A 6,985-nucleotide genomic window follows, 5' to 3' on the forward strand; every position below is an offset into this window, starting at 1 on the left:
GTGGAAGTACGTGCCCTTTCACAATCCCTAGAGCTTGCACCATGAATCCGGAAAAGATGCGGGTGCTTCCCAAGAACAAAGCGCCCCCTGCGGCGAAATTTGGGGGAAAGGCGTGTCTCCTTGCTATCCTGGGAGCTTGCATTGTGAACCTGGAAAGGATATGCAGGAGCTCTGAAGGGCCCTGGAGCCTGGGAGACCGCAGTAGTGAGCTCCGGAGAGCATGCTCCGGAGCACCCAAGGTCCTGTAGGGGAAAGTTGGATTGGCTCTGGGGAGAGCGCCCTGCTGGCTCCGGGGACAGTACCTGAGAGACTCCTGAGTTTTGACTGGGGAGAGTGATAAGCATTTCAAATGCCCCTCCTCCTGCTGAAGCTAGCAAGACAAGAAAAACTGGTCTGGCCAGTTAGAAAACAACAAGAAGGTTTTGGGGTGTTTTTTTGTTTCTCTTTTTTTTTTCTTTCCTTTTTTTTGGCTGTTGTTGATTGATTGTTTGATTTTATCTTATTTTTAAGTGACTTTTTATTTTTCAATTTTTATTATTTTTATATCTCTCAATCCCTTATGTTTCTCTTCCGTTCATCCTAGTATTATTCCTTCCACTCCAAATTTATCTCTCCTGCACTCCACCTTCTTCTTTTTTTCCTTTTTTTTGAGCTTGCAAGTTACTGCAAATTTGTATTATCTCTCTTTTCTGACATTTTTTATTTTAATAGTATTTTGGTATTCTTTTTCTTTCAGTATAATCTTCTTTGCTTGACTGGTTATACTGTCATTTGATAGGTTCCCCTTGTTATCTCAGTCACAGTGTGTTCATAATTTACTATCCTTCATTTGTGTCCCATTAGTACACCTCTCAAGGCTCTATACTCCTTATTCTTGTTATCTAGATCGCATAGATTCTGCCACATGATTGTTGCTTTAATATAACTGTAAATAAGACATAGTTCATATAATTGTAAATACTACTCAACACCCCACCCTGATCTCACCCCACTTCACAATTTCCTGAACTACATTATTGTGGAGGTTGTCTCTATTCTTTTACACACTACTCCTATTTACTAATCTTTATTCCCACTGTACCTCAGAATTTGACCTCCCACAGCCTCACAGCTTTCTAGATCCAACTAACAATCCTCTAATCCACAATAAGAGTCTTATCTTCTCTCTATCCTTTCTAAAACGTGGCTAGTGGGGTGGAAGATCACGATAACACTATATGTAGCCAAAGGATATCCCATCTCTTCTCTACTGGCTGCTAATGTAAATATCATAGAATACTGTCTTGCTGTCTTAAACCAATTTGCCTTACTCCTCTAAATGATCAAAAAAAGAGTAGGAGGAAACTGTGAACACCAGGATACACGAAGGAGACTGCACCACTGAATCTCACAGGTATTCTACCACAGAAGTTCACATCATAAACCCAGGGAGCCAGAATAGATCAATTTAAGAAGCTGAGGCTAACAAGAAGAGTCTCACAAACAATGGGAAGACAAAGAAACAATCCCCAAATGAAAGGGAAGGAGGAAGCCTCAGGAAGAATGCTAAATGAAATAGAGGCAACTCAACTATCAGATATTCAGTTCAAAGCAATGATTGTCAGGAAGCTCAATGAGCTCACAATGAGCTACCAGAAACTACAGGGAAGCTACAATGAACTCACTGAAAACTATATCAACATGAAAAAGGAAATAGAAACTATCAAAAAGGACTAAGAGGAAATGAAGAATACAATTTCTGAACTGAAGAACACAGTAGAAAGAATGAAAAGCAGGATCAATGAAACAGAAGGTCAGATCAGCGAGCTAGAAGACAAAGTAGAAGAAAATACCCAGAAGGAGCAAGAAAAGGAAAAGAGGCTCAGAAAGAATGAAGAGGGATTAAGAGAAATGCAAGACAATATGAAATGTAATAATATCCGTATAATAGGGATACCAGAAGGGGGAGAAGAAGAAGAGCAAGGGATAGAAAACCTAGTTGAAAAAGTAATGAAGGAAAACTTCCCTAATTTGATGAGAGAAAAAGTCACACAAATCCAGGAAACACAGAGTCCCAATCAAGAGGAACCCAAAGAGGTCCACCTCAAGACACATCATAATTAAAATGGCAAAATTTCAAGACAAAGAGAGAATATTAAATGCAGCAAGGGAAAAACAGGAAGTAACATACAAGGGAGCCCCAATAAGGTTAGCAGATGACTTCTCAATGGAAACACTTCAAGCCAGAAGAGAATGGCAAGAAATATTCCAAGTAATGAGAACCAGAGCTCTGCAACCAAGGCTACTTTATCCAGCAAGGCTCTCAATCAAGACAGAAGGCCAAATAAGAAGCTTCCCAGACAAAAGAAGTCTAAAAGAATACACCTCCACCAAACCAGCTCTGCAAGAGATGCTAAAAGGCCTGCTTTAAGGAAAGGAAGGAAAAGAGAGAGAGAGAGAGAAAGGAACACAGGTACGAAAATGGCAATGAATAAGTATCTATCAGTAATAACCTTAAACATAAATGGATTAAATGCTCCAATCAAAAGACATAATAGCTGAATGGATAAGAAAGCATGACCCACACATATGTAGCCTACAAGAGACCCACCTCGGGACAAAAGATCTACACAGACTAAAAGTGAAGGGCTGGAAAACACTTCCCAAGCAAGTGGACAGGAAAAAAAAAAAAAAAGCTAGAGTAGCAATACTCATATCATACAAAATAGACTTCTAAAAAAGGTCCATAAAGAGAGACCCAGAAGGTCACTTTATAATACTCAAGGGAAGAATCCACCAAGAAGACATAAACATTGCAAATATATGTGCACCCAACATAGGAGCACCCAAATACATAAAGAAAATCTTAGAGGACTTCAAGAAAGATATGGACAGCAACACAATTATAGTGGGGGATTTTAACACCCCACTGTCAAAAATGGACAGAGTTTCCAAACAAAATATCAGCAAAGGTATTGTGCCATTGAACAATGCCCTAGAGGAAATGGACTTAACTGATATATACAGAGCCCTCCATCCAAAAGAAGCTAAATACACATTCTTTTCAAATGTACACAGAACATTTTGAAACATAGACCACATGATAGGACACAAAGGAAGCCTCACCAATTTCAAGAAAATTGAAATCATACCAAGCATGTTCTCCAACCACAAGGCACTGAAGCTAGACACCAACCCCAAGGAAAAAAACCCAAAACACTCAAAATCATGGAGATTAAGTAGCATGCTATTAAAAAATGCATGGGTCAAGCATGAAATAAGGGAAGAAATCAAAAGGTTTCTGAAAACAAATGAAAACGAACCCACAACAACCCAAAACTTATGGGACACAGCCAAGGCAGTCCTGAGAGGGAAGTTCATAGCAATACAGGCCCACCTAAAAAGGTTAGAACACTCCAAACAAACAACCTAACCCTATGTCTACAAGAACTCAAGGAACAACAACAAAGGCAGCCCAGAGCAAGCAGAAGGAAGGAAATAACCAACATCAGAGCAGAATTACATGACATAGAGACTAAAAGCACAATTTTAAGGATCATTGAATCCAGGAGCTGGTTCTTTGAAAAGATAAAGAAAATCGACAAGCCTCTAAGCAGGCTCATCAAAAAAAAAAGAGAGAGGATCCAAATAAACACAACCAGAAATGAAAGAGGGGAGATTACAACTGACACCACAGAAATACAAAGGAGTGTAAGAAATTGCTAAGAAGAACTGTATGCCAAGAAATTTGAAAACCTAGGTGAAATGGACAAATTTCTAGAAATAGATTATATTTATCTAGAAAAATATAGTCTTCCAAAACTCAGTAAAAAAGAAGCAAAAAGCCTGAACAGGCCAATAACAGCAAAAGAAACTGAAGCAGTAATGAAAAAACTCACAACACACAAAAGCCCTGGATCAGATGGTTTCACAGGAGAATTGTACAAAGCATTTAAGGAAGAACTAACCCCTATCTTTCACAGACTATTCCAAAAAATCCAGAATGAAGCCAGCATCGTTCCAATCCCAAAACCAGATAAAGACACAACAAAGAAAGAAAACTTCAGGCCAGTATCACTAAAGAACATAGATGCTAAAATCCTCAACAAAATATAGGCAAACCACATCCAACAATACATTAAAAAGATCATACACCATGACCAAATGGGATTCATCCTGGGATGCAAGGATGGTTCAATATTCACAAATGAGTAAATGTAATACATCACATAAAAAAAAAGCAAAGACAAAAATCACATGATCATATCAATAGATGCAGAAAAAGCATTTGATAGGTACAGCACCTGTTTATGATAAAAACACTCAGCAAAGTGGGAATAGAGGGAGCATTCCTCAACATAATAAAGGCCATATATGAGAGACCTACAGCCAACATCATACTCAATGGGAAAAACTGAAATCTTTTCCACTAAGATCAGGAATAAGATGAGGTTGTCCGCTTTCACCACTTGTATTCAATATAGTATTGGAAGGTTTAGCCACAGCAATCAGACAAGAAAAGGAAATAAAAGGCATCCAAATCAGAAAGGAGGAAACAAAATTGTCACTGTTTGCAGATGACATGATAGTGTACATAGAAAATCCTATAGACTCAGGCAAAAAACTGCTCCACATAATAAATGAATTTGGCAAAACAGCAGCATACAAAGTCAATACCCAGAAATCAAAGGCGTTTTTGTATACCAACAATGAATTAGCAGAAGCAGAAATCAAGAAAAAAATTCCATTTGAAATAGCAAAAAGAAATATAAAATACCTAGGAATAAACCTAACTAAGGAGGAAATAGACCTGTATGCAAACAACTATACAACACTGAGGAAAGAAATCAGGGAAGACACAAACAAATGGAAACATATACTGTGTTCTTGGATTGGAAGAATTAATATCATCAAAATATCCATACTACCCAAAGCAATTTACAGATTCAATGCAATAACTATTAAAGTACCAATGGTGTATTTCACAGTCATAGAAGTAACACTTCAAAAATTTATATGGAACCATAAATGACCCCGAAAAGCTGCTGAAATTCTGAGAAAGAAAAGCAAAGTAGGAGGGATGGCAATACCAGATACCAAACTGTATTACAAGGCCACTGTAATCAAAACAGCCTGGTTCTGGCATAAAAACAGGTGTATGGACCAATGGAATAGTACAGAGAGCCCAGAAATAAACCCAAGTCTCTATGGTCAATTAATACTTGACAGAGTGGGCAGCAACATAAAATGAAATAAAAACAGTTCAACAAATGGTGTTGGGAGAACTGGGCAGCTACATGCAAAAAAATGAAACTCGAACACCAACTTATACCTTATAGAAAAATAAATTTAGGGTGGATAAAAGACTTAAATATAAGTTGTGACAACATAAAAGTCCTAGAAGAGAATGTAGGCAGGAAAATCTCAGATATTTAATGCAGAAACAATTTTGCTGATATGTCCCCCTGAGCAAGGGACATAAAGGAAAGAATAGAAAAATGGGATGTCATCAAAATAAAAAGCTTCTGCACAGCTAAAGAAAACAGTATTAAAATAGAAAAAGAACCAACTGTATGGGAAAACATATTTGCCAATGATACCTCAGACAAGGGTTTAATCTCCAAAACATGTAAAGAACTTACACGACTCCATTCTAAGACAAGCAACCCAATTAAAAAATGGGCAAAAGACTTGAACAGACACTTCCCCAAGGAGGACATACAGAGGATCCAGAGAAACATGAAAAGATGCCCAGTATGGCTAGCCATCAGAGAAATGCAAATCAAAACCACAATGAGATAACACCTTACACCAGTCAGAATGGCCATCATAAACAAAGCAACAAACAAGTGTTGGAGAGGTTGTGGAGAAAAGGTAACCCTAGTGCACCATTGGTGGGATTGCAGACTGGTACATCTACTATGGAAAACAGGATGAAATTTCCTCAGAAAACTAAAAATGGATCTGCCTTTTGACCCAGCAATTCCACTGCTAGGATTATATCCTAAGAGCCCTGAAACACCAATCCAAAAGAACCTAAGCGCCCCAATGTTCATAGCAGCACAATTTACGATAGCCAAGTGCTGGAAACAACCTCAGTGCCCATCAGTAAATGAATGGATCAAAAAACTATGGTACATTTACACAATGGAATTCTATGCTGCAGAAAGAAAGGAACTCCTGCCCTTTGCAACAGTATGGATGCAACTGGAAAGCATTATGCTAAGCGAGACAAGCCAGGCAGTGAAAGATAAATACTATATGATCTCACCATTTGTTGTTATGAAAACAACAAAACAAAGAAACAAGCAAAGTATAAACAAAGACACTGAATTAGAGAACAGGCTGACAGTGTTCAGAGGGAAGAGGAGAGGGAATTTCAGGGGAAAGAGGAAGGGTTTACAGGAACAAGCATAAAGGACACATGGCTAAAAAAACTAGAGGAGGGTGGAAATGGGAGGTAGGAGGGGAGGGCTGGGTGGGTGGGCTGGGATGGGAGTAAAAGATAGAAAATTGAATTGCAACAAAAATTAAAATATAATAAAAAAAGAACTCTTCACCTTGAATACACAAGAACTCTGACAGGACCTTGCTATCTGTTCACTAAGGCAGACAATGGCCAAGACCCGATTTTCATGAAATTGCAGACTGAACTGGTATTAGGAAGATTGTCCCGGCTTTCATAGTGGAGGCTGATCTCCCTGGACTTTCTTCATAGTTTGCCTGTGGCTTAGAGTGACCTGTGTAGGGCTTCTTAGAAAGGCAGGCTTTCAGGCAACCACAAGAACTACTGTGTTAAAGTGTTCACTTTAACAAAGTCTCCAGGTAATGTATATGCACATCAGAGTTGAAGTGAAGACTTTTCATGAGATAGGCTGTATCTGAGTGTACCACATTGATAGGCCACACTGATGTAATGACAAGAGACAGTTTCCTAAGGACTATGAAATTTGTAGAACTACCCTCTGCCCACAAAAGATAGTCCTTTACATTTACTATTCAGAGC

Source organism: Phyllostomus discolor, chromosome 13 (assembly GCF_004126475.2).
Source record: "Phyllostomus discolor isolate MPI-MPIP mPhyDis1 chromosome 13, mPhyDis1.pri.v3, whole genome shotgun sequence".
In the NCBI taxonomy this organism is placed as follows: domain Eukaryota; kingdom Metazoa; phylum Chordata; class Mammalia; order Chiroptera; family Phyllostomidae; genus Phyllostomus; species Phyllostomus discolor.